The following is a 24091-nucleotide window of genomic DNA, read 5'->3' as shown; positions in this document are numbered from 1 at the left end:
TAGATCTTTTGTTCACCAATTTTTAAAAATTCGTCCATGTTGTTGCAAGTACTCTTGGGTCATTTATTCTTCTTGCTGTGTGTGATTCCATTGTGTGTACCATAATTCATTTATGTTTCTCTTCTTGTACCATTTTACATTGTTTCCAGTCTTTCAGTTTTCTTTGCAATTTTGATCACTGGTTATTGTTGGTAATATTGCTGTTTCAAGATTACGTTCATGATTTATTTGTGCCTTATCCTGGGATTAATGTTTTGTGTTTGTTCAAAGGAGGTATATTCTCTATTCTTAGAGCATGGCGCTCATATATGTCCAAAAAAACCCTTCTTTATTGGTTATGTTGTTCAGATCATTTACTTTTTTTTTTTTTCAATGTTTATTTTTGAGACAGAGACAGAGCATGAACGGGGGAGGGTCAGAGAGAGAGGGAGACACAGAATCTGAAACAGGCTCCAGACTCTGAGCGGTCAGCACAGAGCCTGACGCAGGGCTCGAACTCACAGACCGCGAGATCATGATCTGAGCCGAAGTCGGATGCTCAACTGACTGAGCCACCCAGGCGCCCCTAGATCATTTACTTTTAGTCTTTGTTTATTTTCCTTCCTGATCTGTTTTGGGTACTGAGTAGTGCGTGTCTCTTATTTATAGAGATTGTATTTTTTCTTGGATTGGTTGTAGTTTCTGTTATTTGATTCATAGATATTAATACTTTTTTTGCATTGTGAAATAATAGCTTTTAGCATTCATCCGCTTGAATACTTTTTGTCTTAACTTTTATCTTGTCTGGTATGATTGCCACCTAATTGCTTCCATTTGCCTGATAAGTTTTTGTGCATCGCTTTATTTTTAGCCTTTTTGAATCTTGCATCTTAAATCTATCTTCTCGTTACTACGGTACAGGGTTGGCCTTTGCTCTCTGAGGAAGTTTGAAAATCTTTTAAGTAGGCAAGTTTAGTTCATTCACATGAATTGTTATAACTGAGATACTTGTTTTCAGCTCTGTTGTCATCTATGATACAGTTACCGTGTGTATCGAACTTACTGTGTTCACTCATTATTACGTGTATTTTCCTTGAGCTTGATAAAGACAACTTCGTATCTAGGAAGGAATAAATTTTTGTTCTAGCGGTTACTTTTCAATTATGTACCTGTATAGTACACCCTCCCCCTTTTTAACCATTTTAACCCATTTTACTCTCTTGTATGTCACCTTGATATGGCTTCTTTTGATTCTCACCTGTTACCAATACAGTAGTGATTTTATTGTTTTTTTTCTTTCTCTTTTACCTCCCCATTTTACTCACTTACTTAACTTATTTATAGTGTATGCGCTCGCTCGCAAGCCGGGGAGGGGCAGAGGGAGAGAGAGAATCTTAAGAAGCTCCATGGTCAGTGTGGAGCCCTACTTGGGGCTCGATTTCATGACTGAGATCACGATCTGAGCCGAAACCAAGAGTCGAGACGCTTAACCGAGTGAGCCACGCAGGTGCCCCTTCCCATTATTTTTGTTGCAATTTTCTGCTTTGTCACAACGTAGGTTTATATACTTCTATCTGTGACCCTAGTCTCGTTTTTAGTTTTAGTTCTGCCGTTGAATACACAGACTGGGCACTTCTTCATCAGTCCTCTTCAGTCATCCTGTGACCGGTGGGAGATTCTGCATTGTGTGAACGGAGGTCTCAGTTCTTGGCTTCCCCAGGAGAAGATTTATGTGCGGATCCACACTTGCTCTGGAATAAAGGTGGCCGGACGGAAAGTAGCAAGCACGGAGCAGTTTATTAAGGACAGTACATCCTCAAGGTGGGAGAGTGGGCAGGCCCAGAAGTGGCAGCTGCCGGGGTTAGAGGGGACATTTCTTTCTGTGTTTGCATAGGTCATGGGTCACAGCTAGGGCCATCTCCCACTGAGGGCTGAGGTTGCTTCCAGTCATCTACGGGACTACTCCCACAGGTTAGGAAGGGGAGCTTTTGGCCCTATACACACACGGTTCTTGCCAGAACTGTCATGGCCATCTCCCCCAGGGAGTGGGGGTTGAAACCACAGTGTAAATATATTAAAATGAATCTACAGGTTACCCTGGGACAGAGGTTGAAGAGGAGAGCCATGTTCTACACCTGTGGCTCTTGGTCTATCAGCCCTGTGTGTTGGAAGCCACAAAGTAAGGGGGAACCTGGGTGGCTCAGTCGGTTGAGCCTGACTCCAGCTCAGGTAATGATCTCAGTGTTCGTGAGTTCGAGTCCCACATGAGGCTCACGGCTGTCAGCTCAGGGCCAGCTTCACATCCTGTTTCCCTCTCTCTGCCCCTACCCCACTCATATCCTCTCTCTCTCTCTCTCTCTGTCTCTCAAAAACGAATAAACATTTAAAAAAAAAAAGCCACAAAGTCAGGATGTTGTGCCCTCAGGCTTCTTATGTGTCTCCTGTGTATCACTGCCTTTGCCTCTTCCTCATGTCTGACTGCCTGTTCCATTCCGTGGTTAGATGGAGTTCAGTGTCTAGCGCATCCATTGAATATAATGGATTAACTTCTCTCCTGTGCATGTAGAAGTGTGTTAGTTTTGTGTCTTTGGGAGAACTGAGAAGATAGTCACGCCGATCATTCTGTGTCTTTGATTCAGATGATGAGCCTGAGTTGAGAAGGGTGATTGGAATCCTCAGGATGCGTGCCTGTGTAAGCATTTTTTGAGTTCTTGCTTGTTCGAGTATTTTTCATGGTCCTGATAGTTGAAGGACAGCTTGGCTGGATATAAAAACCTATGTTTCGCTAAGTTCTCAGGCTGACGCAGGGAGGGCTCCATCTCACAACCGTGAGATCATGACCTGAGCCAAAATCAAGAGTCGGATGCTTAACCAACTGAGCCACCCAGGTGCCGTCCCTCTTTCAGTATTTTAAATATCTTTTCCCAGAGTCTTGACTCTTTGTACCCTGGAATACGTGTGTCTTCAATTACATGATGTTTGACCTTCTTTGCCTGTTTTCTGTTTCATTCACTCTCTGCATACTCATTTCTTTATCTTTTTCTTTTGGTTGTTTTCTCACTTTTTCTTAATGCCTTTTATTAAATTTTCATTTGAAGTTAATTTCCTTTGGGCACCTTTTCATTTAATCTTCTGCAACAGGATTTTTTCCTTCTATTTCTTTCCCAATTAAGTTCAGCTTGCTTTTGTTTCAGTTTCTTTTTCAGTCCATTTTCATTGTCAGCTTCTGTACTAGATTCACATGTGCTTGTTTGAGGGTACTCAGTTCGGTTTTGAGTGTCATACTAGAGTTTTCTTTGGTTTCACAGATGCTTTGGGGGAGAAGTTTTGTTAGTGAAATGCTTTGATTTACATTTTCTGTTTTCCTCTAGCAGTTTTGTGTGGGTATGGACTTCATTTACGTTTTTGAATCCCTGTTTATTTTGTGAGTAGGTTTCTTGGTTGGAGAGCACTCTTTCCAGTTGTTCCCTAAATTCTTTTAATGATGTCAGTTTTGGTGGGCGGGTGGCTTGTCTTATTTTTGCTTTCATTTCTGCAGTTTCTTAATTTTCCTCTTCTTTCTTTCTTTCCCCTTTCTGCCATGTCTCCAAGACGTGCCAGTCTCTCTAAATAACTGACCCTTCTTCACAAACGTTGCTTCTCCAAGGCTGCGACTTCTAGTTCCGCTCACTTTCAAGCCCCTCTCTTGCAGCCCGTTCTGTGAACTACCAAGTCTTGATCTGTGTTCAGTGACGTAAGCACTTTTTCTCCCCCCAGGGGGTTGAGGGTCATTTAAGTCTTCCACATGTCTCTACTCTGTTTTATATAACCTTTCATCTCTCCAGCCTTGTTCTCTCCAGCCATAGGCTTTCAGTGGTGTAGGGTGGAAGCTCTGTTGGAATGCAGTTTATTTATTTACAGGTTATTTGAAGGCTGTTGTATTCTGCTTTCTATTCCGGCACGAAGGCATGGGTCATATGTGGATATTTTTGCTCTTCTTATAGATGTTTCGGAAAGAGGATGTATGGGGAGATTTGGAATCAGGGTGGCCAAACTCTTGCAAGCCTGGAAGTCCTGCCAGACAAGCATAATCTTAACATCAAATATTGTCAAGGAATAAATTATAGGACAGTCTCATTCATGAACATACTTGCAAAAATCCTTAAGCATAACAATGAGATCTACCAGTGTAAAAGGGTAACATGAGCGTTTTGTATTTATTCTAGAATGCAAGGTTGGCTTAATACTCAAAATCAAATGTATCTCATCATGTTAATGAAGGAGAAAAACTAGTATAATCATTATGAGATGCAGAAAGCACTCAAATTTAATATTTGTTCATGTTGAAAAACTCTTAAGCAAACTAGGAAAGAATGATCTCAGGAAGAGTATCTACAAGGAAACTTACAGCAAATGTCATATTAATGGTGTTCAGTGATGGAATGCTTATCTTCTGAAATTGGGAATGAAATAAGAATGCTTGTCCCTACCACATTTATTCACCATTATGCTGTAGGTTATGGCCAATGCAGTAAGAAAAGAAAAGTAAAAGGATAAGAATTAGAACAAAAAGAACAATTGAATATATGTAGGTAGTACAGTTGGTCTGTGTAGTATTGTATCTAGAAACATCCAAGAGAATCTACACATAAGTTAGTAGACTTTAGAAGTGTATTTAGCATGGTTGTTGAATTCTCTATAGCAATTGGAAAATGAAATTAACAAAGACATTGTTCTGGCATTAAAGGTCCCAATATATAGGAGTAGAAGTAGCAAGAAATTTATAATACCATTGTGCAGGAAACTATAAAATATTTAGAGAATTTAAGGGAAAGGTAAGGAAAGGGGGACTATATCATGTTCATGAAATGAAAGCCTTAATATTATGGAGATGTCAGTCCTCTCTAAATCAATACATGGATTCTGTTCAACCTTAGACCATAGCCTGAAAAATTTGGGGAGGAATGGAAATTGACTCTTTGTGTCTAAAATTTATGTGGAAAAATAGAGGGCCACGAGTTTCAAGACATTCTTGAAGAACAACAAATCCCTGGCCTTATCAGATACATAGAGTTATTATAAAGCTATAGGATTCAAGCAGCGTGGTATTAATGCGTGTAAGCGTAGGCAAACACGATTAATGAAGTGGAGTAGAAAGCCCTAAAGCAGGCCCAGGCATTTATAGATGTCTGATTATGTTAAGTGCAAAACAGTCTGGAAAGAATGTTTTTTTTTTGATAAAAATTGTTGTGTGATTGTTAAGATGGCTGTCCCTAATTGACATTTGACCCCTATCCTGTATCATACTCAGAGATCAATTCCACACAGACTACAGGTCTACAGGTAAAAAATAATATAGAAAATCCCCATGGCCTGTGAGCAGGAGAACCTTTCTTAAACAGGACACAGAAGGCCCTGACTATAAATAAACAGATGCTAAGTTGAACTGAGTATTAAGAACTTCTGTTTATTAAAGTGTACCATTGAGATTCAAAAAGTAGTCCATAGGCTGAAAAAGAATGTTTGAATCACATGTAAACTGACATGTCTCCTACCTCGAAAATTTGAAGAGCTGGCAGAGATCAGTAAGAGAGCCAGATAACCTAACAGATCAATGGGCAAGAGACTTGAACTTGCACTTTTCCAGAAGATGTACAAATAGCCAATGAAGATACGAAAAGAAGTTTAAACTCAGTAGTCGGGAAGTGCAGAATAAATAATGCTGAGATATCGCCACAGTCTTCAGATGGGCTAACGTTGAAAAGACCGGCAGTCTGTGGCGTGGAGCCACCGGAATGCATATCCCAGCTGATGGGAGTGGAAATTGGTACATACGCGTCGAAGAGCTGTTGGGGGTTGTACCGAAGTCGGAGGTCCACATTCCTCGTGAACCGGTATCTGTCTTCTACGTATACGCTCCATAGCTATGCGTGCACGATTGCACCAAGATAACGTGTACGGTGGTGTGCATAGAAGCATTATTTGTAATACCCCATTTGGATACATCCCACGTGTTCGTCAGTAGCACAACGATTATGCCCAGTGATAGAAGTGAAAAAGTTGAAGCCGTGTGCGACAGCAGTAAAAATCTCATAAATTTGACGTTGAGTGAAAAGATGCTAGACAGCAGAATCCAAACTGCATGCTTTTGCTAAATGCGGTTTTAAAGGGGTGTCAGGAACAGGGGAGGTGATTATCTTTGGGGAAGAAGGAGGGATTCTAAGTGAGAGAGGCACGATGGGTACTTCTGAGGGTGCTGGCATGGTCTTATTTCATGATCTTGATGGTGGTTCCCTGGATTTGTCCACTTTGCGTTAATCCTTCAAGCCGCAGTTTCTTTAATAGCTGGATTTATTCTGTATACGTCACGTTTACACTGGTGTTCGGATATAGATTTCCTTCACAGCTCGTGTTCGGTTTTGATTCAGTTCACTTATAAGTGTTAATCTTTTCATCGAAAACCAATGTGGGTTTTGAGCCAGCTCTCTCCCCCTCCCTCCCCCTGTCTATTTTTTCTAGCGGAAGTCCTGCCTCTCTGACAGCTGCAGACCTCATTAGTCCTCCTTGCTTCTATACTCTCGACCAGCAGTTTTCTCAGTGTAGAACGGGACCTCGGGGAGTCTCCAGCACCTTTTTAGGGGTCATTGAGGTCGCACTTACTTTCAAAATTAGGCTAGAATATAATTTGCCCTTTTTACTCTCATTATGTCAGAGCATATAATAGGGTTTTTCAGAGGCTGCATGACAGAGCTAACAGTTACTTGAAAAGACTATTAAGGGGCGCCTGGGTGGCGCAGTCGGTTAAGCGTCCGACTTCAGCCAGGTCGCGATCTCGCGGTCCGTGAGCCCGAGCCCCGCGTCGGGCTCTGGGCTGATGGCTCAGAGCCTGGAGCCTGCTTCCGATTCTGTGTCTCCCTCTCTCTCTGACCCTCCCCCGTTCATGCTCTGTCTCTCTCTGTCCCAAAAATAAATAAAAAACGTTGAAAAAAAAATTAAAAAAAAAAAAAAAAAAAAAAAAAAAAAAAAGAAAAGACTATTAAAAACTCGTCTTTCCAACTAGATATCTGTGTAAGACTGAATTGTCTCCACACACTGCAGCCAAAACAACGTGTTACAGTGGAATGAATTCAGAAAGCAGATACGAAAATCCAGCTGCCTTCTTTTAAGCCAGATGTTAAAGAAACTCGTAAAAATACAATGGCGCCAATGGTTTTTTGTTTTGAGAAATACAGTTATTTTTTAAGATACGTTTGTTCACACATAATGAATTTATTTTGTCCTTTTCAGTGCTTTTTTTTTTTTTTTTTGAGAGAGAGAGAGAGAGGGGGAGAGTGAGCGCATGTGTGTGAGCCAGGGAGGGGCAGAGAGAGAGAGAGAGAGAGAAAATCTTAAGCAGGCTTCATGCCCAGCATGGAGCCCAGTGTGAGGTTCTGTTTCATGACTGTGAGATCTTGCTTGACTTGAGCTGAAATCAAGAGTTGGGCGCTTAATTGACTGAGCCACCTAGGCACCCCAGCGTTTTATTTAAAACATTTTTCTCATAATTTCTAATATGGTAAATATTGATACATACAACTCATGAACAATCACAGTTTGGGGTTTCAGATGGTAAGAGGTCCTGAACAAAAATTTTAGAGGATTATTGCTTCATACAGCAGTGGTTCACCCAGGGAGTTTTAAAGATACTCACGCCTGTGTCCTGGTCCCATAAATTGTGATTTAATTGGGCCTGGGGTGTTGCATAGGTTTGAAATTTCTAAATGACCTCTAGAGGATTCTGCCGTGTACACAAGCTTGGGAATTCTATTGATTTATAGTTTGGGATGGTGGTATATTGTATGCTTATGTGACTTCTGCTCTTGAGGTCTTGAAAAACAGATAAGGTGCTGGACCCCAGATTTGTACAAACACCTTACCTTGGGGGTCTTAATTTCATTTCTGGTTGTTGCTGTTATGTAGAAAAACAACCGATTTTTCAGAAAATAATTTTTAAAAAGTTTTTTTTTTTTTTAACATTTATTTATTTTTGAGACAGAGACAGAGCTTGAGCGGGGGAGGGGCAGAGAGAGAGAGGGAGACACAGAATCTGAAACAGGCTCCGGGCTCCGAGCTGTCAGCACAGAGCCCGACACGGGGCTCGAACTCACGGACCGTGAGATCATGACCTGAGCTGAAGTCGGACACTTAACCGACTGAGCCACCCAGGCGCCATTTGACCCTGAGCTTTTCTTTGTGGGAAGAGTTTTAATTATTAATCCAGTCTGTTAACTTGCTACGACCTAATTCAGCTTTTCTCTTTCTTTTTTAGTTACTTTTGTTAACTTATATGTTTCCAGCAACTTTCCTTTTCATCTGAGTTGTCCAGTTTGGTGGCGTACATTTGTTGGTTATTCCTTTATAATTGGTTGGTGGTAATTGATGTTTTCTTATTTCATAACTGATTTTGTGCTCTACTCTCTTTTTATCTTGGTCAGTTTCAGGGTTTGTCAGTTTTGTTGATCTGCTTCCATCTAGGTAGGATTTAACCTCAAAATCGTTTAAAAAATGATAATTACCTGATGTCTGTGATTGGACTATGGAATTTTAGGATGATGATTGTCTGGGATTGTTTTTTGAACATGAAATGGATACTTAGTCTCTGTAAAAACAACAAGAGAGAAACTAGATTGAAATACATAAGTAGAGGTGCCTGGGTGGCTCAGCTGGTTGAGCATCTGACCCTTGATTTTGGCTCAAGTCATGATCCCTAGGTCTTTGGATCTGTCTCTGTGTGGGGCTCTTTGACTCTGTCCCTCTGCCCTTCTCCCCTGCTCTCTCTTAAAAAAAAAAAAAAAAAAAAAAAAAAAAAAAAGTAGTAGTAAGGTGTCTAAGCTAGAGAAAGGGGAAGGATACTGATGATTGATTATAAGTAAGTTATTTAATTATAATCCTTATTTTTTTTTGCTTACCTTTTATTGGGTCATTTCGGGTGGTAGACAAATGAAATTCAAATATTTCAGTGTTCCATGGATTAAATAAGTGAGTAATCTGGGTCCGGACAAGTGTCGAATTGAAGTGCCAATGACAGAAAATAAGGTTGAAAATAATATTTCTCCTCTTCTGAGGAGACATTTCTGTTTGGGTTATTTTGCACATATAACATAATCTCACATATATTGTCTCCTTGCCTGTTTTACCATTATTTATTTATGTATTTTTGGTCTCTGTGAATTTCTGATAAAAACAAAGGAAAAAAAGAAAAACGTAGACCATCTTGCAGTCCCCCCTCCGGCCTCCCGTGCAGTGATGTATAGACATGATATGTACCCTTGCAGTGACCCTTTTCTACCAGGGGGTGACATTCCTCATGGTTAGTGTGAACCCTGATTATGCATGGTCATCAGAAATGAATGAACTGGTAACGCAAAGGAATGGATGAATCCAGAAAAAATGAACCACATCATGCTGAAAAACAGACGATTTCCAGACTGACTGCGTTTCTGAAACCTCAGATGTCGAACATTGGAGATGCCTGCATTTCCAGGAATTTCTTACTGTGTATTTTTGGCTTTCTAATATATAAGATTTCATTAAAAAATAGCCTCTTAAACTTTTCCTTTTAGAAGAGTATTGGGGCAGATCCATTAATATGAATGTGTCTAGAAGTGGGCTTTTTCAGAGGTTCTGTAGCATGACATGGGTTAAAAGTATGTGCACTTTCCATTTCTGTCAGGAACATTGGAAAGAATCTCCGTGAATGGAGTTACTCTCTCAATGGGCTTTGTATAAAACTGGCCAAGCATTAGATTCATATTCTTTCATAGGTCCAATTAGCATTCAAATATTATTTCTGAAGTGTTGGATTTAATATATTTTAGAGCTTCTTGACCCTCGCCCCCCAACTTTCTCCCTCCCCCCCCCCCAATTTTCTAATTACAGCCTCAAATTATTTCTAGTAATTTTAGAATTTCTTTTCTTGAAGATGGCATTTGTTTTTACAGGCAGTGATGGTTAATGAAACCCTTCCTTCTCTGGAGGAATGGAATATGATTTCCTAAATTGAGTAGAATTTGATTTATCCTAGTCTTCTGATTGAAGTGCTAAAATAAATCAGAAGATTCAGCAAATTTAATTTGAAGCTCCCTGAATTTTTGAAGTGGTAGGCATACGAATGATTAACTAGAAAAAGCAAATTTTTGGAAAGTTGAATGAATAGAAGCCCAGAGTGCTTTGAGTTGACCAGAGCATTTTGATCGGTTTCCCTTCCCTTTCCCCCAGATGCAGAAATGATAAATGCTACATCTTAAGGTTATATTTTACTGCTTTCTTTCTGGTTCTAGAGTACCGAAGTTAATCTAGCATAGTTTTGTAACTTTTTTTAGGCACTGTTATTTTCTTGCTGCTGTATGTAAGTTTCTTCGGTTAGCTTCAGTTTTCTTAATTTGCTGTTTTTCCTTCCCAGTGAGGTTTCCTACACGTATGTATATATTTAATAGCTTTATCACCCAGAGTTTCACTTTGGCTGGTAATTGTTCCTTTGGGAAGGAAAGTAAGGGGGAAACTTCATAAATTCATATTGTGATAGAAGGAAGCAGTAGGACACGAGTTAGCTGTAAATGTCAGAGAAGGACGGGGAGTAGTCACGAGTGACAAGTTAGCGTGGAGAAATCAGTCAGCACCCTTCCGCTCTCGTTCCAAACAGACTCATTCCCTTTGCAGCTGCTTGGTGTTCTAATGAGAAGTTACTGTTAACCTAAAAGAATTAAAACAGCCAATTATTTTACCAGCAAAATGGGTCTATCCGGGGATAGTGGAGAACTGCAGTCTGAGACATGCAATCTGTGGAAGGCCAGTCCCCCAGACGAAGGAGAGGAATGTTAATTTATTGAGAAGGAGGAGGAAGTTGGGAGGGGTTGTTGGGAACAGAAAGCCCCTCGGAGAGAAGCAAGAGTTCAGGGTGACAACGGTTTCTCTTTGGCTGACTTGAAGGGGTAGCACATTCCTTGTAGGAGATGCGGTGTCCCATCTTTTCCCGTTGGGACCTGTAATTGACACTGCTTCCTGTAATTGATGTTGAGTGGGCCAGGCTCCCCTTTCTGGCCTCCCTGGTCCTTTTTAGTGAGGTTTTCCTTCGCTCATTTTCACATTACAGAACCACTGCTTTTGTGGGTAAGGGGTCCCAAGTTGTCATGTTTTCAGTGAAGATAATCAGAATTCCTTGGCTTTTTGTTTTTAATTATCTTGTACTAGAGATTCTTTGACAATCGTTTGCTACAAACTGGGCTTTGGTTTCGGAAGAACACAGGGGGGCTGTTTGGGATATTGAGGAGGAAGGGATATGTACTGGTACTTTGGGATAGGATGTTAGCAGGTGTGGATTGAAATATGTTTGCTTTCGGGACTTCGAATCGGGAGTAAAGGCAGTTTCCGTGAGCGTTTGGCAGGTTTGTGGCTGTAGACACTGAGTTCTTTAGTATCTCAGATTTCCCTTTGCAAGTCCTTCGACCAAACTTGTTTCACCTGTAGCGGATGTACAGGGTTTAGGGGCTGCCTTCTGCACTTGTTTCATTTCTAGCTCACATGATGCTTCTAGTCTTTTTTTTTTTTTTTTTTTTAACTGACTTCCATCATCTGTTGTCTTTTTGAACAGGGGGATGTACATAAACGCAATCATGTAGAGATGGTTCCTGACTAGACCTACCCCTTTGTAGGTTTCAGGCTCGGGACTGATGACTGATGGCCTCTGAGACCGGCTGAGACAGAATTGCAAGCCAGTGGAGCAGGGGCTCTGGGGGCAGACTCATTGGGTTCAAATCTTGGCTTTGCCATTTCCTAGCAGCGTGGTTTCTGGGGCACTTGCCAACTTCGGGGAGCCTTGCTCTTCTCATCTATAAAACAGTAACTACCCCATAGAGTTGTAAGGAGTAAAGGAGAGCATGTAAATAATAAATAAAGGGTTGAGAGTGATGTACCAAGAATAGAAACCTGCCCGGCAGCCGGCAGAATAGAGGACGACAGAAAGAGTAAGAACATTCTTGAGAAAGTTTCAGACCTGCGTGTGCAGCATTGACCACACTTTTGAAGAGAGGGACACAACCACCTAGGTGTCCTTTTTAGCTGTTAGAAGTAATAGGGGAGAATTATGAGGGGATAATTTGTCAACCAGAAAGGTGATGACAGGCCTCTTTGTGGATGTTTAGAACAGGGCAGGAGGAAATTAACGCCGAGTTAGTGATTTGGGGTCTTGGTGCGAAGAGAGTGACAACTGCGGTGTTGTGGTTTGGGCGGAGTTAGTGTGGATAACTTGTCACCAGTTCTCATAAGACTGCATGCTTGTCTAGTGATTTATGGTGTTAAGGGTCTTTACGATCCGGTGGAATTTGATGAGTACGCTCAGAAGGTAGCTTATTGTTCAGATGATTCTCGTTTGCACGGGGGCAAGTTCCAGAGGCACTGGGGAGCAAGCAAGGATGAGAAAAAGTCCAGCGATTTTCCTTCGATGGGTGAGAAAGGTTCACGCGGTCAGTGAGTGAATGCACCAGGCCTGTAGAGAATTCCTGATATGAGCGTGGGGCTCTTTCTCCTAGAGGTCGGGGTGGTGGCTGTCTGTGCCCAAAATGGGAGCACTGAAAGATACAGAATAGTTCACAGGGGAGGTGAGGTGGAAGCTGGACCCCAGGGGTCCTTCAACCCGAGCGGGAACTGTTTTCTGCTGGATGGTATCTTCGTAGAAAATTCCTTACCCTATTAAAAAAAAATGTTTACTTTTTAAATTACTAATTTGATTATAGTCTTTGTTTTTGTTGTTTTTTTAGACAGTTTCTCAGAAGAGTGTCCCCCTGAACACATGGTACCCTGGGGTTGGGACTATGTTTTTTTCATTTGTTAATTCATTAAAAAAAATTTTTTTTTAATGTTTGTTTATTTCTGACAGAGAGAGCGACAGAGCATGAGTGCGGGAGGGGCAGAGAGAGAGGGAGACACAGAATCCGAAGCAGGCTCCAGGCTCCGAGCTGTGAGCACAGAGCCCCACGCGGGGCTCGAACTCATGGACCGTGACATCATGACCTGAGCCGAAGTCGGACGCTCAACCGACTGAGCCACCCGGGCGCCCCTAATTAATTCATTTAAAAAAAAAAATTTCTTAATAATTTTTGAATGAGCCCGATGTTTTTATTTTTCTTTATTTTGCTTGTTTTACTTCAGGTTTTTTAATTCCACATATGAATGAGAACATATCGTATTTGTCTTTCTCTGACTGACTTATTTTGCTTCTGCTCTCTAGCTCCATCCATGTTGTTGCCCATGGCAAAATTTCCTTCTTTTCGCGGTTGAGTAATATTCCATTGCGCGCGCACACGCACACACACACACACACACACACACACACACACCCACACCCCCCCCCCCCCCCACTTCGTCTTTATCCATTCAGCTATCGATGGACACTTGGGATGCTTCCATAATTTGGCTACTACAAATAATGCTGCAATAAACATAGGGGTGCATGTATCTCTTTGAATTAGTGTTTTTGTATTTTTTTGGTAAATACCCAGTAGTGCAATTGCTGGGTCCTAGGGTAGTTCTATTTTTATTTTTTTGAGGAACCTCCATAGTGTTTTCCACAATGGCTGTTTGTATTCCTACCAACAGGGCCCTAGGTTTCCTTTTTTTCTACATCCTCACCAACACCTTTTGTTTCTTGTGTTGTTGGATTTTAGGCAGTCTGGCAGGTGTGAGGTGATACCTCTTTGTAGTTTTGATTTGCATTTCCTTGAAGATGAGTGATGTTGAGCATCTTTTCGTGTGTCTGTTGGCCATCTGGATGTCTTCTTTGCGGAAGTGTCCGTACCTTCTGCCCATTTTTAAAAAAAAAAATTTTTTTTTAACGTTTATTTATTTTTGAGACAGAGAGAGACAGAGCATGAACGGGGGAGGGGCAGAGAGAGGGAGACACAGAATCTGAAACAGGCTCCGGGCTCTGAGCTGTCAGCACAGAGCCCGACACCGGGCTCGAACTCACAGACCGCGAGATCATGACCTGAGCCCAAGTCGGCCGCTTAACCGACTGAGCCACCCAGGCGCCCCCTCTTCTGCCCACTTTTTAATTGCATTATTTGGGGATTTTTGGGTGTTGAGTTGTATCAGTTCTTTATGTATTTTGTATGTTAACCCTTTGTTGGATATGTCATTGCAAATATCTTTCCCATTCTGTAGGTTGCCTTTTAGTTTTGTTGGTTGATTGCTGTGCAGAATCTTTTTATTTTTTTGATGTACTCCCAATAGTTTATTTTTGCTTTTATTTTCCTTGCCTCAGGATACATATCTAGAAAAATGTTGCCATGGCTGATGTCAGAGAAATTATTGCCTGTGCTCTCTTCAAGGATTTTGATGGTTTCATGTCTCACATTTAGGTCTTTAATCCATTTTGAGTTTATTTTTGTATATGGTGAAAGAAAGTGGTCCAGTTTCATTCTGTTTCATTTGGCTGTCCGGTTTTCCCAGCACCATTTGTTGAGGAGACTTTTCCCATTTGATATTCATTCCTCTTTTGTAGAAGATTAATTGACCATATAATTGTGGTTTTATTTCTGGATTTTCTATTTTATTCCATTGATCTGGGTGTCTGTTTTTATGCCTGCACCATACTGTTTTAATTATTACCACTTTGTAATATAACTTGAAATCTGGAATTGTGATAGCGCCGTATGTTTTTCAAGATTTCTTTGGCTATTTAAGGTCTTTTGTGATTCCGTACGAGTTTTAGGATTGTGTGTTCTTGTTCTGTGAAAAGTACTGTTGGTATTTTGATAGGGATCCCATTAAACGTGTAGATTGCTTTGGGTGGTATAGACATTTTAACAGCATTTGTTCCAATGGTTTGGACTAACTTTGCATTCCCCTTTTGTATTACGTTTATACAGTATCCCCTTTGCTCTTTACAGCCTTGACAGCCTTTTGAAGCTACTGTAGCTTTGTTGTAGTTTGTTCTTGTCATTAGGAGGGTGCGTAAAAACCAGGTCTGTCTCTCCAAAGAGCCAGATAGTAATAGGAGTCAGGGGTGTAGGTCGACACTTTCGTACCCTGGAAAGGTTGGGAGTGCAGGAGGGAAAAGGCTCACCGGAAATTTGGTGTCCTGAAAACTCAATTTCAGTAAAGTACATTTTGGGCTCAGTGCATTGAATCTGTGACTTCCTGTAAGATCCTGCATTTTTGCCTAATGTTTACTTAAGCCTCTAACTTTTAAGAGGTACCCCTCCCGCTCTCCTACCAGGCTCAGGCCCTCCCCAGAAGATACTCACTTGGTTTTGCAGGATTATGGAGATCCAGCAAACGTAACAAAGGCACTTTCTTTTTTAGGTGCCTTTTTTCCTCTGGCCTCATAGCTTAGTTACTTATTTGCACGGGACCCCTAAGTTAGAATGCTGGTGTTTTTTTTCTGTTGTTTTCTCTTGAGGGCTAATGATTTCTGCTGGAATGCAAATGAAGCATCTCAAATTTTCCACATCTTTACTATGAAAAATCCCAGACTGTGGCAAATGAGAATATTTTATTAATTCCTGGAAATACTTGCTAAGAATACTTCTCTAGAGTGCTTATTTGTAGAGTAAAAATTGTGACTTCAATTTCCGTTACCATGCGGTGAACATAATTTTTGTGAAATAGTGGCTGTAAGGATCTAGAATTAACACTATATGGCTCGTGTTCACCAAATCTGTATTTGATACATTCAGTGCAGTATTGCGAGTTCTGGCTGTTTAACCAGCGGAATTATTCATTACAGAAGTTGATTTTTTTTTTTAATTTTTTTTTTTTAACGTTTATTTATTTTTGAGACAGAGAGAGACAGAGCATGAATGGGGGAGGGTCAGAGAGAGGGAGACACAGAATCTGAAACAGGCTCCAGGCTCTGAGCTGTCAGCACAGAGCCCGACGCGGGGCTCGAACTCACGGACCGCAAGATCATGACCTGAGCCGAAGTCGGCCGCTTAACCGACTGAGCCACCCAGGCGCCCCTACAGAAGTTGATTACAGACAGCTTATCGGAGTTGACTTACAGTTTCATTCATTGTTTTTCATAATTAACCAGATAAAAGGATGACAAGTCAGTCATTTTCTTTTTAATTAAAATAAGGAACTTACAAACGATTTTTCGGTTTTATGTTCTGTTATGTAGAGAAGTTCACAGGCAGCCAGGACATGGGGTAATTATTCAGGAATTTGATTTGCTAGTATTTGTGTGTTGAAGGTACAGAGGGGAATGAGAGGTTTTACAATGTCTTTGCCAAGTCAGAATTGCCTTGTAAAGGACCTTACAGAAATTCCTAACTGTTTCTGAGCCTTTTAAGCGAAGAAACGGAAAGTTAGTACTCCTTCGATAGTTGTGGTAGGGTGGCTCATGCTAGCTGGCCGAAGGAGTGGAGGGATGCCATTATCCCCTACTCCGGGAGAAGAGAGGAGTGTTGGTGACAAAGCCCTTCCTCCCAATTGGAGCTTCCTTGTTAAAGTACATAATATAATTCTCCCAGGCAATAGTGCGGGAAGCAAAAAAGGGAAGAGGAACTTAAAAAAGGACTGAGGTGAGTTAGCACATGATTTGTAGTAAGTAGTATCTCTAGGTCAGCAAGGCAGACTGAATGAATGGGTAAGAAACTGGGAGATCCGGATACCAGAAATGGATAAAGGGGAGAAAGTGCATGGAAATAAACACAACATGGTTTTGGGATCAAGGTGATACCGGACTAATGATCTGAATTTGCATAGCAGCTGTTCTGCTACCCTGCAGGAAGATACCTCACCCAGCTGACAGGCTCTGACTGTAGTGCCTTCGGGTTTTGAGCCGAGTCACTTGGGTATACCCATAAACTAGTTTAAAAAAAACGACATGGTTGATTACGATTTGCTTCTAGTAATAAGTTAGAGAGGGGTACTTTTTCTAGTAATAAGTTAGAGAGGGGTACTTTTGCTTCTTCGGGCAGCCACCCAGGGAGATTTGAGATGGAAACAATGTATTACTGCCCTTGGTGAGCAGATACCCTTTCTTCATGGTCTGACTAGTAAGCTGGTTCCTGGAAGGCAGGAGACTGGTTCTTTTTCATCTCAGAGTTTGACATACCACCTTACATACAGTAGGAGCTCAGTTAGTCTCTGTTGATGCTATACATTTGGTAAGCATTCAGTGTTGAACCTGCATGTTGCCCGTCTGGCCACATACCCCAGAGCAAGCTTATTCTGGGAAAACTGTTAACCTCGTATTGCTTTACTGTGTGTGCGTTTTGTTGAAATTAAGCTGTGACCCGAAGATGCCTTACGAAAGACATTGCCTTATTGTAGGTCGGATAGTTTCTAACACGAGTGGAGGATAGTAGCTGTGGGTGGTGCTGTAGAAATCTCAGGTCAGGGGCCTAGGCAAGTTTGAGATTCTCACCGTGCATTCTGTTGGATTTGATTTTTTTTTTTTTTTTTGTATTGTTTTAAAACCCCTAGCAACTTGGGATCGTAGGAAAGACAGAAAGAGTGCTGTACTTGGCATGGCATAGAACCTGGGTTTTGTGCTGGTTGGACTTGTGCTTGGACTTCATGCCTAATCTTGACCTTGTCGATGAAGTTTTCTGTAAGGAAGCCATGTTTTATGTTTTTTTCTTTCTTTCTTTTTTTTTTTTAAATATATGAAATTCATTGTCAAATTGGTTTCCATACAACACCCAGTGCTCATCCCAAAAGATGCCCTCTTCAATACCCATCACCCACCCTCCCCTGCCTCCCACCCCCCATCAACCCTCAGTTTGTTCTCAGTTTTTAAAAAATATGGAACGCTTCACGAATTTGTGTGTCATCCTTGCACAGGGGCCATGCTAATCTCTGTATCGTTCCAATTTTAGTATATGTGCTGCCGAAGTGAGCACCATGTTTTCTGTTTCAAGTAGTTTCATGGTTTGGCTTCTGTTGTTTTTCAACCATTCTTTGAAAGACCTTCTCCACTACCAGATTGTTAGAAAAAGATCCTTTCGTGTTTCTTCTAGTCCTTTAGTGGCTTCATGCTGTATATTTTTGCTGCATTTAGAGCTTTGCGTAGTATATGGGCAAGGTAAGGACTCAGTTTGGGATCTCCACCCCCCCCTTACTGTGTACTCATTTAATTAATAGTCTTTACCCCAGTGATTTGAAACGCCACCTCCATTTTATACTGAGTTCCTTGGTATATTCATTAGTTCCTGCACTTTCTAATCTGTTCAGTTATTAGGTTTATTTCCTCAGATGTCAGCACCACACTGTTTTAACTATTGTAGCTTTATAATGTTTCAGTATTCTATAGGGATGGCCCCTACTCTTTAGTCTTCTTTTTCAGAAGTGCCTTGTCTATCTTCGCTTGATTTTCTACAAGAACTTTAAAATCGCCTTGTCTAGCCCCTAAGGGAATCATTGGGGGTGCTGGAAAGAAAACCTTCCTCTGTGATGAATGATCCTGGATTCTTAGAGCCCCATCTGCATTGTAAATCTGGAGACTTGGTTTCAGACTTCGTTCTGACGTTCACTGGTGCTGCAGTGAAAAATTAGATTTGTGTTTTACAGCTTTGCAGATGTGTACAGGTGCTTTTAAAGAATGACTGTGTACTTGCTGTTTTTGTCCCTTTACTTTTTCAATCAGTAGATATAACCATTAGAACACTCCTCAATTTTTTAGCATTGCAGAAGGGCCCTCATACTTGCAAACGTTGGAGACAACTGGTTGAGAGTTCTCTAAGCTCTTCTCTGTTCTAAAATTCAGTTCTAAATAATAAAAGGTGGTATATCATCAATCCAATCAAGGATTGAATTTAAATCTTTGTAGCCACTGAAAGGGCTACTCTACCAAGAGAAGCTGCAGAAACGTTTCTTGGCAAGATCATTTGTCTGTGTCTTTCTTTTCCTCTGTAAGCAGTTGGTGTTTTGAAAGGAAGCATATTGTCTAGATTTTCAAAGTTCTCTAAAAACAGGATGGGGGAGTGCGTTATTTTCGAAGCTTGTAACACGATTGCATTTTAAGCGGAATTAAGTGCTTTGAAAGCTTGAATTTGTGTTGTCATAGTTGAGTATTTATGATTGAAATAACTACGCATATGTCTTCTTCCCTTTCTGTGTGATCATTGTTAGGTCTAGCGAGAGCCTCTGGACAGAATGGTTGGTTTATAGGAGAAGACAATCAAGGCTGTGGTAATTCTCAAAAGTAAAGCTTTACATTTTGAAGGGCAAGTCACATCTATAGTTTGTATGATTCTGTAACAGATGGGGAAATCATGGAACAAATGATGAGAGAAAATTGGCCTTTATCTGTTGGCAAATGGCAGTCAATGAAGAGATGACAATTTTTTTTGGCTCCTTTTGGAAAATTACTTTCAGGATTCATTGATTTAAAATTGCTACAGGACTTGGGGCGCCTGTGTGGCTGAGTCGGTTCAGTGTCTGACTCTTGATTTCAGCTCAGGTCATGATCTTGCTGGTTCATGAGATCAAGCCCTGAGTCGGGTTCTGCACTGACAGTTTGGAGCCTGCTTAGGAGTCTCTCCCTCTCTGTTTGCCCCTCCCCCACTTGCTCCCTCTCTCTGTCTCTGTCTCTCTCTCTCAAATAAGTAAACATTTAAAAATAATAATAAAATTGCTACAGGACTTAAAACTCTAAAAACATTTACCAGAAAGTCTAGAATTTTATACTGAATAATATTCTGAAGTTAAGGTTGAGGTTCGGGATATGTTGAGTCTAATTAAACCAGACTCAGTCTATTTAAGATAGGTAAATAATGTTCTTAAGGAGGAATAAACATAATTAGATAAGCTGATCTAAATTACCATTATTAAAATTAGAAAGGTTGAAGAGGGGAGTTTAAGAAAACAAAAATATAAGCAGAAAATAATCCTGAGAATGAAAGTCAGTTTATTGAATCTTCAGATGTTGTTTGTGTGCTGAAAAGGAATAGAATGTCCCAGGAATGTGAGACTTCTTCAGATAAAGCTCTTGAGTTTACATTTCCTTTTTTCAAGAGTACATGTGACTAGAATAAATCAGAATCCGAGCCCCAATTCCACATTCCTGGGAGGGAAACTGGCCCCTTTTGGGTAGCGCCTGTCTCCGTCCGTCCAGTCAGCCACAAGGTGGGGGTGGGGGTCACAAAGCCCAGAGTTTCAAAGGGTCATTAACCCCTCACGTTCCTACTAAAGTCAAACGGCACCTTAAAATGGATTTGTGTTTCAGTTGTCATCACAGATTATGTTTTGGGAAATAGGTATTTTTTTCCTTGGAGTTCAGTTCGATCTTGCGGACTCTTTGCAGTCTTAAAAAGCTTTAATTTACAGTCTATTAGAGTGCCCGTGTAGCCCCGTCCTGGCGAACACTGGGGTTTTTCATATGTTTTAATCTCCACTAATCTAGTAAGTGAAAATGGTGTAACACATCGTGGCTTCAGTTTGCATTTCTTCAGTATTATGGAAGGTTGGGCATTTTTGCGGATCTGCTTTTTCCACTAGCCATCAGGTGGATGGTAACTTAGTTCCTTTCTGTTCTTGTTCAACCAGATTGGTGGGCTATAGGGCGTCTTTTGTAGCGTGCTACTTTGGAGGAAGTTTCAGCTTGTTCTATCAGCCATCAAATTAGCACTAAAAATGGCTCATCTCAGGACTGGCTCAGGTGGAGTGAAGTGCCAGCAGAGCATTAAAGGGAAGTGGTCACAGGGCAGGTGTGATGGTGGGAACCGTCGTGATTGGTAGACAGCAAACCGTCACTGCAAATCGAGCTCAGCGTGGACGGAGGACTGTATGGTTTAGAAAGTTACTTTATGTAGGCAAGCGACAAAGTCCTCTGAAGGCTTAGAGATCTGGGTCTGGCGTGGCGTTGTCAGTAGGTGCGTTTGTATGAGGCGTCTTGCTGTTTAACATTAGGTGAATGTTCCGAATGAAATCGTACCACGACGCAGCGTTTGGAAAGATTTTTGCACGTATCTCGCGTTTAAACCTTTCCTTTTGTTATTTCTTCAAAGCTCAACAGAGCTGGGCGGGCCGATAATGTGTAATTCTCTTGAAATTTAAAAACAATCACGTTACGGTAGGTTGGTTGGGGTGTAGGGCGTTTTCCACCTCTGAGAATGTTAGAGCTCGTGCTTTGGATTGTTTTGAACATACACTCCATTTGGCTGGATGTTTCTTTAGATTTTAATATTCATGAGCACTGTCATCATGCTTCTTAACATTGAATTAAAGCCAAGGTAGGGCTGTCGAAGGCATTTTCGCCTTTCTTTTGCGTTACTTCCTTGACTGGGCTCTCTCCGTTTCTGGGTTTCTGCCAGTGCAGATGAAGGTTGACTTCATTAGCTCTCAGTGTACAACAGTGAATGGAAAACATAAACATGCGTCTGTTCTCGCATGTCGAACTTTCCCCGTCCCCTTTGCAACCAACTCCTTTGGGGAAGCTGAAACTGAAGACCCGTGGCTGAATAGCATTTTAACAGTATTTCTCATTAATATGCTTTGTCAGTCCTCAATTTGCAAGAAAGGCGCTGTCAGGATGTTCTTGGTTTGAAGCCTGGATGCTTTGATTTCCGTCCTGTTAATTTCTTATCCGTGACCCTCTGCTGGGAAATGCCCTCCCCCCCCCCCCCTTCCCGTTTGATCACATTCAGGAGAAAAAGTAAAACTTCTGATATCTTTTTAAAATTGTTCACGTATTAATAAGATTGCCACCTCTTCCTCTCTGTGTGAAGATGTAATATAGTATATACTTTTGCTTCAGTAGTTTTTCCGAATTTTGACCTTTTTTATTTGAGAAAAAAACCTAAAGGAAGGCATAAGGTGGAAAGTTGTTGATTATTCTCTTTAAATGTCTTTCCTCTTACAGATGTCATCTTTAAGTGTAGGTTTTAAACCAGAAATATCCCCTACAACTTGACTCACAGAAAGTAATTTGGAAGAGATTTAAGTGCACATCAGATCTACATGAGATCACTGGATGAGGTCACCAAGGGAAAGGTCCAAATAAACACATCTAAAATCTGGTAATCTCGTAATTCTCTGGCATTTTGGAAGATGATAGGTACTATAGAGAAAAAGAAACCATTAAAGATGTTGCAATTTTGTGTGGGGTGGGGTCAGAGAAGATAGTATTTGAATAGAGATTTGAAGGAGGCTCGAGGGGTGTGGGGTGGGTGGGGAGGGACATTCCAGGAGAGGTCATAGCAAATGCAGAGGTCTTCCTCTTTGGAATGGCTGCTCCCTGGTGTGTAGAGGGAATTGGCCTAGGAAGGCAGCCAGGCCTGAAGTAGACTGAGAGAAGGGGGTGGGGGTGTGAGAGAGAGGGGATGAGAGAGACAGAGAGAGAGAGAGAGATGAGGACAGAGTGGTAAAGGGAGGGAAGGAGGCAGGTCAGGTAGCTATCTTCTAGGTCATTGTAAAGGTTTTGGCTTTGACCTGAATGAGGTGAACAACGATTAGAGGGTTTTGAATAGAGGAGAGACATGATCCAACTTCCCCTTTGATAGAATTGCTCTGGTTTCCATTCAGAAGAGAACAGGAGCAAAGGGTAGAGGCAGGAGACCAGGGGGAGTCCTCAGGTGGGAGCTGCCTGATGGTGGCCCTAGGTTGGGATGGAAGCAGTCGAGGTGGGAGGAGTGTTCTGATTTTGATATGTTTAATTTTTTTTAAATGTTTATTATTGAGAGACAGAGAGAGACAGAGCATGAGCATGGGAGGGGCAGAGAGAAGGGGAGACACAGAATCCAAAGCAGGCTCCAGGCTCTGAGCTGTCAGCACAGAGCCTGATGCGGGGCTCGAACTCACAAACCACGAGATCAAGACCTGAGCCAAAGTCGGACGCTTAACTGACTGAGCCACCCAGGCACCCCTGATTTTGATATATTTAAAAGGCAGAATCACCCGTGGTATTTGCTGATGGGTCCGATGTGAGCTATGTGAGGGAGAGGGGGGAGAGAAGTTAAGGATGCCTAGTGTTTTTTTGTTTTGTTTTTTAATATTTATTTTGAGAGAGAGAGAGAGAGAGAGTATGCGCGTAGGGGAAGGGCAGAGGGAGAGAAAGAGTCCCAAGCAGGCTCCGCATTGTCAGCTCAGAGCCTTCTTATTTTAGATACAGAGAAATTATTTTCCCAAGGTGTTTCTTAATAGGTTGCACAACTTGTGTCCGTATTTTCAGTGCTTCCCTTCAGTTTAGTCTTTTCACAAATTGAACAGTCTGATACTTGCATAATGGGGAGTGGTTTGTAAATTTCGATGGCATTTCGGGTCCTGTTTCTAGGGCCTGTGTGATTTTGCTGGAGTCCCTGCCATGCTGCTATGCGGTGTTGATTCAGTGAGTGAATGAACTTAGGTGAATGTGTGTGTGTGTCTGTGGGGGCGGAGGGTTGTACTATAATGAAGACAGGAAATGTGAAAAATACCATCTTAGCTGGTAGACGGGAAGGATCACTTGTCTTGTGAGATTTTCTGCCTTCAGCGTTGCAGACTTCATCTTGGCTCAAAGCAGCTTAGTAGAAGCACAGGCTTCCATAAGTATGTTGCTTTCCTGTCCTTCCTGAGTTTCCTGGTTCGGGAGGGGGAAGGTACCAGGTTTTGTAAAAGTTCTGCCTCCTGGTGATGCTAAAGGAGAAACCATGGAGGGCCCACGCACTTCCTGTTTATAATTACACTTTGATTTTCCTAGACCATTTACTAAGCCACCTGAAGTTTGCTTTGTTTTAAACTTTTATTTTACATTATTTTTACTATTAATCTTGAGGCTTCTATTAAAACGATTCCAGGTTTTTTTTTTACATAATTTTTTATACACACACACACACACACACACACACATTGTCTTATTATGTCACCTGTTAATGTTTGTCTTACTAGCATTTATTTCATTCCTGATTGTCTTGCACGTTGATTTATCTACCCTTCCTGGCTCACTTTCCAGTAGAAGCCGAGCTTCACAAAAACAAGAAATTGTCTTTCACTGCATTTTATCCCCAGTACCTAAGTGATAGTAGATAATAGGTATTCAGTAAATGGTCTTGCGTAAATAAATACTGCAGACCCTATTTTGTATGCTGTAAAATATTCAGTGTCATAAGAAGTTTATCCCATAATTAAAAAGTCTTCTGAAATACTACCTAGGCGGTTGCATAATTACTTATTT

The 24091-nt window shown here is 41.3% G+C and overlaps 1 protein-coding gene and 1 non-coding gene across 6 annotated transcripts in view; one reads left to right on the top strand and one right to left on the bottom strand.

The window, feature by feature from the left end:
• WASF3 (WASP family member 3) overlaps positions 1 to 24091 on the top strand; it is a 134035-nt gene that overhangs the window by 14776 nt on the left and 95168 nt on the right. The window contains exon 1 of one of the 5 annotated variants that reach the window (XM_078445084.2): positions 2649 to 2671. The exons of the other annotated variants lie outside the window; for them this stretch is intronic. The gene's annotated coding sequence lies outside the window, so the exon portion shown is untranslated. Of the gene's footprint in view, positions 1 to 2648; positions 2672 to 24091 lie in introns of those variants that run through there. 5 annotated transcript variants of the gene reach the window in all.
• Positions 17740 to 17843, bottom strand: LOC132682497 (U6 spliceosomal RNA). The gene has a single exon (XR_009611686.1). It is a non-coding gene; the product is annotated as a U6 spliceosomal RNA (small nuclear RNA).

The sequence above is a fragment of the Panthera onca genome, chromosome A1 (genome assembly GCF_046562875.1).
Source record: "Panthera onca isolate mPanOnc1 chromosome A1, mPanOnc1 haplotype 2, whole genome shotgun sequence".
NCBI classification, from domain to species: Eukaryota; Metazoa; Chordata; class Mammalia; order Carnivora; family Felidae; genus Panthera; species Panthera onca.
The sequence above is the reverse complement of the archived record's forward strand: the minus strand, read 5'-3'. Positions and strand labels throughout refer to the sequence as shown.